Genomic DNA, 13120 nt, shown 5'->3' with positions numbered 1-13120 from the left:
TGCAGGGCCCTCGAGGGGCTGATTCAAATGCGGTGTTGCACAATGTAGCTCAACAAGTCATAATTGAGATTGCACAGAGTACCAAAGAGCAGGGAGGCCCGTCTACAGGCCATGGGCGTACGATAGAGAAATTGACCAAGATAAATCCTCTGGCATTTTTAGCAGGAGCTGATCCTGCAGTCGCCAAAAACTAGATGCAGGAAATTAAGAAAGTTTTGGCGGTGCTGCACTACACGGAGGAGTAGAGAGTCTTATTTGCCACCTATAAGCTAACAGGAGAGGGCGAGAGATGGTGGACTGCGGTGAAACTATTGGAGGAATAAAGGGCAGTGCCTATATCTAGCCGTTTTAAAGATTTATTCTTCAATAGATACTTTCCAGCCACTATCAGGGAGGCCAAAGTGGAGGAGTTCCTGAATTTGAAGCAGGGACAGCAAACAATCCAGCAGTATGCGGCGAGGTTTATAAAGTTGTCCCGTTTTGCCCCGTACATCATACCAAATGAGGGAAAGAAGGTAAGACAATTTGAAAGGGGTCTAAGGTGAGAATTTATAAGCAGGTAGTAGTGTTGAAAGTGTAGGACTTTACTGAATTGGTAGACAGAGCAGTTGTGGCTAAGGCCGGTGGGCGGATGAGTGCAGAGGAGCAGGGATCTAGGCTTTCAGCAGAGATCTAGTCGAGGTCAGTGGAGGAGAGGAAATTATAGTAGAGAACAGAGGCAGGATACTGGGGGCTGTAAGGTTCATGGAGTGTAGACCTACCCTATATGTCAGACATATGGAAAGATACACTTTGGAGAGTGTTGAGTAGGGAGAGGTGTCTGCTATTGCTGCAATAGACCTAGACATTTGGTGCGAGATTGTCCTACACCACCTAGTGCCACTCTTGCTCCCAGACGTTAACGAGGAGGTTATCAAGCGCCCCGTGGAGGCCAGCAGAGGAATGTAGCTCTGACAAGGGTATATGCTTTGATGCCGGGAGATGTAGGGGCCGCAGACGACGTCGTGACAGGTACCCTTACTACTTTATCATATCAAGTTATTGTTTTATTTGATACAGGTACCACTCATTTGTGTTTGCGGGATATGTTAAATTATGTGGTGTTGAGACACAGTTATTAGATGTTGAATTATCAGTAGCAATGCCGACATGGTCAGTGGTGAGGTGTCGTACGGTGCTTAGGAGCTACCTAGTAGAAATTCAGGGGAGAGTATTACTAGATGACCTAGTTGTGCTAGATTTGCATAAATTCGATGTACTACTGGGTATGGACTGATTGGCTACTAACCATGCTAATATCGACTCTCATATGAAAGAGGTGATTTTCAAACCACCAGGAAAGCCAGAATTTAGATTTATGGGGTTGCGGGCACATTCCCCACCTTAGTTAATGTCAGCTATGCAGGCGAGAAGACTACTTCTAGACGGATGTCAGGGGTTCATGGCTTATATTAAGAAGGTGATAGAAAAAGAATTGAAGCTTGTTAGGACACCAGTGGTTAAGGAGTTTCCAGACATTTTTTCAAAAGAACTACCTGGATTGCCTCCCGATCGCGATGGGATGGTGCCCAAGTTGGCCTAACCAATGAACTACTCCAGCAAACTTGAAGAGAATCTTCCCAGGAGTAACATGGCGACTTCTGATCATTGACCGGCGAAGAATGAAGCCGAAAATCTAGAGAGAAGGAGAGAGAAAGAGTTTTGCATGAAAAATTCACGCTGAAATCCCAAGGTTAGTGTATTTATAAAATGCGGATTCGTCGACGAGACACGTCACCTCGTCGACGAGTCCGTGAAAGGAGTTCGTCGACGAACTAGTAACCCTCATCGATGAAATTTAGGTTGCTAAACCCCCCCTCGGTAAGTTTTCATCGACGAGACACGAATCCACGTCAACGAGCCCAATAAGGCTACTCGTCAATGAGCGCCCTGCATTCGTCAATGAGACCCTGCTGAATTCCTTTTGAAAAAACTTTTTCCCTCCTTTCTTTATTATTATTTAATTAATATAATTCTTCGGGTCTCTACATTCTCCCCTCCTTATAAAATTTCGTCCTCTAAATTGCTATCTAAACTATACACCATCCCTTGAGGAAAATGGGCTATTTATTTCATTACTTTTTTTTTAATTTTTATGAAAGGGTAAATGTATATTGATCAAAGGGATATGTACAGAAAAGACTAAAACATACACCGAGAGGGGTAGCCAAAGCTCCCAAACAAATACAAATAACATCAAAACTAGGAAAACAAAACCTAGCAACAAGTACAATTCAACCTGGGCATACCCAGGGCACAAGGCAATTACAATCAAAACTAGGCGTACCCAAAATACATAAGAAACTTAAGATCGGTAGGTCAAGATCTTAAGATCCAATCTTCCAAACCACAGGCAACATGCACGCCTGAAGCAACCACAATACCATGCAAGTGAGGGCAACACACGAACCCACCGCAACGGAAACCAAGACTGCTTCTGAAAACCAGAAGTGTGAATCTTTGACAAAAGTCAACCCACGGATGAAGAGAAATCCATCCAAAATAAAAAATGGGAGATGCAATTCCCGCAGATTCAACACGTGAAGCAGAAAATTGCAACCAGCACTTCCAACAATTCCTGCATGCTCACACGCCTACAACCCGACACATAGGCAATTCCACTTAAATGACAAACCGAATGGAGGGACATTTAAACCAACAGAAAGAACCCAAGGAACAAAAGAAAACACAATCACGCGGCCACTGATAGAAAAAGCAGACCCTAAGACTGGCAGGAATAAATGCTAGCTGACAAGAAAGTAAATGCACTCTGGCAGGAATAAATGCTAGCTGACTAAAAGCACAAAGAAGCGCCAAAGTGGCTGAAATTTCAAATTGAATTTCAAACCAATTTGAAATTCAGCAAGCAAGAGGGTCGTGGATAGGGTGACACGCGGATCAAAAACAGCATGAACAGTAGAATCACAAAGCACAAACTCCAATCGGGGACAGAAGGAGATGAACAGAACCTGCCCAACAAGAACAAGGCAATGAACAGATGGACAAAAGGAAAACAAACAAATTGAAACAAAGCACTGTAAACCAAATAAAACACAGTGAAACAAAGATCCCGACTAGAAGAAAACAGAACAAAACAACCAGAATGACAAAGCAAACTCATGAACTGGGAAAGGAACGACAAAAACTAGAACAAAGAAAAACAAAACAAAAATAACCTCCATTCAGACAAGTTGGGAAAGAAGACGCACGAAACACCTTTAAACCCATAAATTGTGACTTCTCTTCTGCAGGTCTAAATCAAAACTGATGTTAAACTTCCTAAATCAGACAACCCACCAGAATTCCAAATTCACAGGTCGATGGAAATCAGTTACAGACATCAGCATGGCAACAACGTTGAGTTGAAAGCCCTTCGGAGTAGTGAAACCTTCATCATCTCCAAGATGGACCTCCACGCCATCAGGGAACAATTCCCTATAGGGAAATAAGCGTCCAACACAAACAGCATCGCCCTATACATGCCTTGTTTCAACTGAGATCCACACAGCCTCCGCACAAGACTACGGTGGAAAAATCTTGACCCAAAGAGATATGAACTCATGGGCAGATCCAACTTGTGGTGGAGGAATACTGTGGTTACAATCAGGGTTCCGAGAGATTACAAATACATAAAAGAAAAATTCTCCCAAAATAAAATACTACATATTATCAGAAAGTTATTATATGTACTAACTAACCTGCACAAAAGAAACTTAACATACTTACCTGTTTTTTTTTCTCTGATTACCACTGGTCCTCACTAAATAAGTGCAAGTATTTCGGTCGTATTTCTTCCTCAAGCTCCCACGAAGCTTCTTCCATCGCATGATTCCTCCACAGGACTTTTACTAATGAGATTCTCTTATTACGCAATTCTTGTTCTTTCCTATCTAAGATCTATACTAATATCTCCTCATAAACCAGTAAATCTCTAAGTTATATCCCTGCATAACTGATCATGTGGGAGGGATCTAAGACGTATTCCTCAGCATAGAAACATAAAATACGTCGTATATTCTAAATAAAACTTGTGGTAAATCTAGCCGGTAGGCAATTGACCCTACTCTCTCAAGTATCTCAAATGGTCCAATAAACATAGGACTCAGCTTACCCTTCCTCCCAAACCTTATAGTTCCTTTCAGTGGCACTATTTTCAGAAATACATGGTCCCCAACTTCGAATTCCAACTTCCGGCGACAATTATCTACATAACTTTTCTGCTAACTCTAAGCTATACTGATTCTTTCTCAAATAAGCCAGACTTTATCGTACGTCTACTGCACTATTTCTGGTCCCAAAACTTGCCTCTCACCTACCTCATCCCAGTATAGAAGAGAACGACATCTCCTACCATATAGCGTCTCGAAAGGTGTCATGCCGATGTTGATCTGATAGCTGTTATTGTATGCAAACTCTACCAGCGGCATATACTGGGCCAACTACCCCCAAAATCCAGCACATATGCCCGCAGCATATCCTCTAATATCTAAATCATCCTCTTTGACTGCCCGTCCGTCTGAGGATGAAATGTCGTGCTGAATGGCAACTGAGACCCCAGACCCTCCTACAAGCTCCTCCAAAACCATGACGTGAAACATAGGTCTTGGTCTGATACTACAAATACTGACACACCATGTGATCGTACTATCTCTTGAATATATATTTCTGTCAGTCTATCCATGGAGTAGTTGACTTTGATAAGGATAAAGTGAGTGGTCTTCGTCAGTCGATCTATGACCACCCAAATAGCATTCTGTCCCTACCATACCAGCGATAAACCTATCACAAAATCTATAGAAATGTGATCCCATTTCTACTCCAGGATGTAAAGTGGTTGTAGTTGGCCCGCCGGCCTCTGGTGCTCAGCCTTTACCTACTGGCATGTCAAATACTGCTGCACAAATTCAAAAATTTCTCGCCGTTTCACCAAAAATACTCTCGCAGATCCCTATATGTTTTAGTGCTACCGGGATGTACCATGTACAGGGACCTATGAGCCTCCTCAAGGATCGACTTTCTAATATCCTCATTTGCAGGCACGCACAATCTGGTAAGGAACCTCAGAGCTCCGTCATCTGAAATACTGAACTCCTCTCCCTGTTCGTCCTACACTTTAACTATTAGCTCTGCTAATTCTACGTCATCCATTTGAGCAACTTTAATCCTTTCTTTTAGGGCAGGTTGCACCACTAGGTTGACAATAAATGTATGGTGATCACTTTCTACTAATTCCACGCCAAGCCTCTCCAAGTCCACCTGGATCGAACATTGAATTACTGCTGCTAACTGTGCTGTTTCCCCTAATTTTTGGCTTAGAGCATCAGCCGCCACATTACCTTTACTAGGATGGTAATTAATAGTACAATCATAATCCTTGATGAGCTCTAACCATCTTCTTTGCCGCATATTTCACTCCTTCTCCGTGAAAAAAGTACTTTAAACTTTTATGGTCTAAAAATATTTCACATCTCTATCCGTATAGATAATGCCTCTAAATTTTCAATGCATAAACCACTGCAGCCAATTCTAGATCATGAGTGGGATAATTCTTTTCATATTCTTTCAATTTTCTAGAGGCATATGCTACTACTCTGTCCTGCTACATTAATACACATTCAAGCCCCCTCAAAGATGCGTCACAGTAGATCACATAACCATCACCTCTTGATGGAATGGTCAATACTGGTGTTGTGAAGAGCCTCTGTTTCAATTCTTGGAAGCTCTGCTCACAACTGTCATCCCATTCAAACCTAACATTCTTTCTGGTTAGTCATCTTAGAGGCTCCGATAATGTTGAGAATCCTTTTATGATGGCGCAAATGTCGTAATTATGCATGTTATGTCAAGATTCAAGAAAATATTATCATGTCATGTTTTACTCTGAAATATGAAATTACTATGTTCAATATCATGAAATGTATTATATGTTATCAGAACTTGGATAGCTTAGTTTAGTTTCACAAAGCACAGTACCGTAACTATACATTCACGATTATGAATATGTTACTGCTACCATACATCTTATATAGAGTGTGGGAGATGACAGTCAATGTGGCTTTATGGGAGTGTCATAGTTCCCCTAGTAGTCCGGCACAAGTGGAACAGGCCCATCATACTTACACACCTATGTTTGACTTAGCATGGTCAGCCAGCCATTGCTAGGTCCCACCTTCGAACTGCACAACCCTGTCATGTGGGGGGCAAGACATGACAATAGTTAACTATCTATCTTGAGTAATAATTCAAGTATGATATGATTATACAAGATGATTTTTTAGTATAGAAATTTAGTATGTTAAACTATGTTATGATAATCATGTTTTATTCAGATATGATACAACTGTTTATACCAATTATGAATTATGTATTGTTTACAAGTATATCACGAAAAATACCCATGTTACCACATACTGATATTAGTTTATCTCCCTTACTGAGAGGTGTTTCACCCCAGCATTACAAACATTTCAAGAAATCCAGGTAGGATGGCGAATAGAGCCCGCTGCAGTAGAAGTGGATCGAGCTACCCTGTCAGTAGGGTAAGTGGTTGAGCTAGGTTCAGATGAGTTTTTGGATTGAGACCTAGGATTCTTTTTGGTCTTTTTTGGATGATTGTATGTGTATGATAGATTTAGTAGAAATCTGGTATGGTTTTTGATGTTGTATGACATGTATGTAATTTTATGTTTTCCGCTGCTTAGGTATTAGAATTGTATGACAGGTATATTCCTGGCACCCATAGGTCTAGGTTGATCATGACTTTTGGTAGTTTAGCAGGTTATTAAAATTATTATAAATGTTATTATGTGGGAAAAAATAAATATATGGTAAAATAGGCATGTCGTTACAAAAAAAGTATAAGATAGGAGATTAACTACCTCTGATTGTGTGGTCAAGATGAACCTACAATGAATTTTTTTTTTTTAAAAAAAAAAAAGTCAAAAGACATAAATGTGTAGACCGAATGACCATAATTGCAATTGCAATATAAGAACTTAAGAACAGATCTTCAAATAGCAGCCAAAAAATATGCGTAGCAAGCCTTGCTGTAAACATGGTCGGTTGTTCACAATATAGGGCCCTAGGTGAATGATTTAATTAGGGCCCTTAATATTTTGTTTTTCATATCCGGATTCATATTTTCTCGTTGACATAATTAAATTTCAAAATTAACACTAACTATAAATTAACATATTATGTAAACAAATAAAAATAAATTTAATAAATCTATAAAAGAAATAGATTGAAACAATATAACCTGATTATTATTATTATTACAAATCGGTCGGTGAGCGAGGCCTTAGAGATATTGTATTTTGCCGGATACAACGCAAAAATAGAAAAAAATTCAGAGTGAAAACAATAGAAAAATAATGCACAAACACTGAAATCAAAATTAGGGTTGATGAAAATTACAGAGAGTCAGAGGCTCGAAGACGATGAACACAAGAGTCGAAGCAAAAATCATAAAGAGACCGAGAGATGAGAGTGAGAGAAAGTGTGAGAGAGATAGAGAGATTTTTTGAGAGATGGAGAGACAGAGGGAAAGAGATGAGAGTAATAAAGAGTAACAGACATAATAGATGTAGTCAATTTCAACTTTTAAGAGTTATATCAAACAATCATAAGACATTAAGACTTGAAAAAGAAAGAATTAAATTGCATTTACTTTACATTTTAAAATACAATTTCATTTACTTGATAGTGGGAAAGTCAATGTATGGGAATAAAGCATCATAAATAATGTCAACATTATTACATTAAAAAAAATAAATTGGGAGCTCCAAAATTTTTGGGTTCCTAGGCAAACACCTCAACGGCCTTATGGTCAGGCCGACGCTGGCTATAAAGAAAGATATCGTTTGTATAAGTTAGGAATTTAAGTGATTTGCAGTTAGTTGTTTTCCACCTTTTAGCTTTTTGTACTTTATTGTAATTTGAATCAAACTTTTACTTTGTGACTTGAGTTGTCCAATTATAATTCAGATAATCATTCCATCCCACTATTGCTATCTTTCAATTGAAAGTACTAGCCTCAAACCAAAGCTTGTGTCATTTGACTTGAATAAGAAAGTCAAGAAAAGTAAATGCTAACAAAACTTAACAACTTGAAATTGACAATGTGTCTCACTTTGAGGAAGACCATGTGTATAAGTTTGAAATCTAAAAATTTTCATCAAATTTGTGTGTGTATGGTTGTAGACTGTAGGTCTTTTAAATTGAAACTTTTCAATAAATCATAAAGCATAGCAAATGCGTTAATTATGTTTTTTTATTGAAAATTTTCAATCAATGATAAAACATAGATAAATGTGTTAGTTTTCTCACTTAAAAATACAAAGAAGTTTATGGATTATTATTCCTTTTTTGGTTAGATCCCTAATATTGATTATTGGGTAATTAATCAACTCTCTAAACTTTGGTCATATTGCGCATTGCTAACTAAACTTTAGTTCATGGTATTTTATTTCTTGAACTTTCACAGAAAATTACAATGCCATTTTATAAGTGTTAATTAGACTCAATATCATTAGCTCGGGTGACTAGTTCATCTTCCTAAAACCATATTTTACCTTTGGAGGTTAAAGTTGTTATGCTACTAGAGAAAAGAACTTTGGTAACGCTAACCTGACACTACCAAAACTAGTGCAGATGTTATGAAAAGTTTCAGCAACAACATCCTCAACGTTGCAAATGCAGGTGTGACCATACGTTTTGGTAACGTTAGGAAACTCTTTAGTAACATTTACATGATGTTGCCATAGACCCACCATTTGGCAATGACAATGGAGCACACCAACACACTATTAACAACAATGAATATTAGTTATGGTAATGTCAACCTGAAGCTGCTAAAATTTATTTTTGATAATGTTTAGGTTTTGATGTTACCGAAAAAAATTCATTTTCAGTGACATTGGGTCATGATGTTGCCAAAAATAACTTTTAGCAATATCTTGTTGATGTTATCATAAATCTATTTAAATATTTATTTTAATTGTTAGGTATTGTAAAAAAAAAAAAATTGGCAATTGTCATAGGCTTGACATTGCCAAAAGTGTTGTTTCTATTTTAATTTTTTATTTCAAATTAATTTTACAAAATAGTAAATTAAATCTATTGCATTCCCAACAACTTCATTATTTGAAATCTATATTAAAATCCAAAATGTCAAATAAAATATTTTAATTACAAATTAACCATTCATACACTAAATGATATCATCCACAATCATTATTTATTTGCTTAGTTAAGACCACAAAACTAGTCAATGACTAACTAAAACATTGTCTCTAAAAAAACAAAATGCATTTAATTTCTTTCCTGCTTTAGTTGCAGTTCAAGGGAAGCATTCTCTTGTTCTTAAGAAAAAGGATATAGACAGACAGACACACACACACACACACACAAATAAACCATTATATTCAAGGTGAAAAAAAATAGTTTCAACCTTTTTATTTATAAGAAACATATACTTGCACTCTCATTGATGTTTGTCTTGCAGATTCATGCTCCTGCATAAATCAATATCTACTAACATTCAAAGTTTAAAATTGAAATAAATCCAATTCGTGTAACTAAGCTCTGAGTAGACACTTTCATTTAGTCCAGCAAAAACAAAAAACAAACAAGAACAATGGGTATGATCACAACCTTAACAACATGAAGTCCATGTTAGAAATTTTACACAAGAAAGAATTTTCAGCATATTTTGTGAACCGTAATCAAGCAAGAACATATATATATATATATAAGATGAAGTGAGAGATACTTTGTGTCATTTCTGCTGCAACGATTGAGCTTGAATTTTAGTATCTCTTCTACTCTTCTATTCATATTGATCAAGTTCTAATAATGTAGAAATTACTTGATCCTCTCTCCCCTTACTAATTCTTATGTTTGGATTAGTGATGTAAATTCTTCCAAAACTTGATTGAGTGGTGAGAAGGACCAAGAGTCCTTTATATAACAATCCATAAGTAACTTAATCCATTTCCTCCAAAGTGAATATGCATTGATTAAATATGATACATTAATTAAGGATATTCATGACTTTGACCAATATATCTCCATTATTTCAATGTATCTTATTTGGGACACTTTTCATTAACCATTATATAATACATGACTTTGGTCATTATATCTTATATCAATAAATTAGACTTTGGTCAATGTACCCTTATATATCCATTGATAAGTTAAGAAAAAATATAATACCTAGTAAACTATTTATATGTAGGCGCACACACCATGTTATCATGAAGATCACTAAATCACTCTCACACACACATACACGCGCGCGCACACACACACTTTTTTTTTTTTTTTTTCCAAAGAAGGGCGACACCTCCATTTATTTATTGATAAACCCTCGCTTTTGGCGGAAAAATACCGTGATTACAAGACAAGTAATGGGAGATTACAATAGAAAAATTAAAAAAAAAAACTTTAAAGGCATCCCAAAAAACAACCCCAACATCTAGCCAAAATTGGTCTACAAGTCCAAACAAAACAAAATAAGGACCTACAAACCAATGAAATACCCCACGCAACAAAACAAACAAAAGAACATATAAGCATAAACCAATACCAACAAGAAATCAGCTAAACATATCGAATATAAGTCGTGTCCATCTTCTCCAGATTATAAAAACCATTGATAACTCTAGGAAATTGACTACTATTTGTAAACAAATTATTCCTCCCCATAGCACCTTGTCGAGCCAAAGCATCTGTCACTTTGTTCCCTTCTCTATACCAATGATTTATCGAAAAGTCTACTCCCTCCAATAAACCAATAAGCTGCTCCCAAAAATCCCACAAATACCTTAAGGAGCACTTACTGGATCTTATCCAATTTATTACAATATTTGAATCACATTCAATATCAATACTGGTATGACCCAAATGTTTGTAAATCTTTATTCCCTCCAACACAACTCTCAACTCAGTTTCATTATTTGAACAAGAACCAAAATATTTTGAAAAACTAAAAACAAAAGAACTTGTATGGTCTTTAATGATGCCACCACCACCCGCCGGCCCTAGGTTCCCCAAGCTGCTCCCGTCCAAATTTAGTTTCAACCTCCCTTACCTCAATTTTAGTCATCTCACACATTACATAGTTTTAATTCTTTTATTCACAATTTGTACTTCCAGATTCTGCAATATCTGAACATCAGCATCCTGTAACTGAGTCATTCCTGTCATGTTCTTGCTCAAAACCTCCACCCAATACTTAATGGACAGCCACACATCTGCACTACTTTCCAATTTCCCCTCCATTCTAGCCGTACATCTCCTTCTCCACAGTCTCCAAACTACTAAATAAGGAATCAAACCCATCAATGATCCCAATTGAAAGTATCTGGAAGCTCTATTAAACTACATTTGGACTCTTTTTTTCCAACTTTGTTGCCTAAGGAAATGTACACCTACCTCCACCGAAACCTTCCTCCATATATCAGCAGCAAGGTCTCTCTTATTTAACACATGCTCCATATCTTCTAGTTGTCTCATCTCACAACAATTACATGCCGAAGCAAGTGATACCCCCACCCTTCTCACCTTTTCATCAACGCTTAAGCACTCAAATGCGGCCTTCCACATAGAGATAGCAATTTTCTTTGGTAACCATTTATTCCAAACTCACTTTACCCAATCAAATTTTGGAACTTTAACTCTAATAACATCCCATGCAGACTTTGTATTAAAGCAACCATCCTTATCCGGGAGCCATAACAATATGTCCAAAGATTTTCTAAGTTTTCCCACTTTTTCCATTACTTCTTCCATTTTATTAAACCCCATAATCCTCTGCAAATTTTCCACATTCCACACATTATTGATAACCAAATCTTTTAATCTGATATGTGAATGTGCACCATCTGAACAATTTGAAAACAAAGGTCTCGAATCTAGGAACTTATCATACCACAATTTTACATCTTCTTCTTTAACCTTCCACTTAGATTTACTTAATAGCTCAGACATACCCTGCAAAACTATTAATAATTGAATTAATAATTTAATAATAGCAGAGTAAATATTTTCTATGATCATTGTTGATAGATGAATTAATTTATGAGATAATAAATAAAATGATTAATTCTTTTTGAAACCTTTTCATAAAATTATAATCAATTTTTGTAACCATTTTTAATAATTGAATTAATATTTTATATTTAATTGACTTTCAAATAGTCACCAAATTTGTTGGCAATCAAATTGACCACTTGAGTCTAGGGTTGGCATTAATATTAATTATTAAATTAATAAATTTTGTAATAATACTAATCAAGATTCTTTTGGTTAAATGAACAGGGCTTGAGTCTTGGTGCTATTGTTTCCCATTTGAGATTATATCTTGACATTTAAGTGGAGAAGGGTAGAATTGCAGACCATTATTTCGATAGATTAGTTGAGCGTCTGAAGGGCCTTAAACACGATCATTTAAAAAATTTTTAATTTACATAATAATGAATCAAAATTATAACAATATTTTTTTTATTTATATAATCCAAATAAACAAATATTATGAGCTCTAGATGGTTAGCTTAAGTGGCCTTGGGTAAATAGGAGGTTTGGAATTTGATTTTACATTGGAGATAATTCTCTACTAACTTAGACACATTTGGACACAAACCTTGCATCTAGTTTGGTGTCCCCGGGGGAATTCGAAGGATTGATCTACAGTTTGGGTTCAGAGTTACTAGAAAAAAATATTATGAATGTCATACGATAATCATTTATGAAATATAAATTACTATTTTTAAAATATAAAACATTAAAATGCAACAAACCCCTTTATACTAAAAGTTAATTGCAACTAAAATAACTACCATATAACTAACTATCTTAAAACATTTACAATACTGATCAATAGTAAGCATTCACGGAATCAGCGGTAACTGTGGATGATGAAAATTTACTTTGTGAGCTAACGGGGATCGTGAATTGTGAGAGTTTTCTCTGTAAATTAGTGGAAACCGTGAATAGTGAGAGTTTTCTGTAAGCCAGCGGGGACCATGAATAGTTATGAAGATATGTCCCGGGGATTTGATTGGCTAAACGTCCAACT

The sequence above is a fragment of the Malania oleifera genome, chromosome 10 (genome assembly GCF_029873635.1).
Source record: "Malania oleifera isolate guangnan ecotype guangnan chromosome 10, ASM2987363v1, whole genome shotgun sequence".
NCBI lineage: Eukaryota > Viridiplantae > Streptophyta > Magnoliopsida > Santalales > Ximeniaceae > Malania > Malania oleifera.
The sequence above is the reverse complement of the archived record's forward strand: the minus strand, read 5'-3'. Positions refer to the sequence as shown.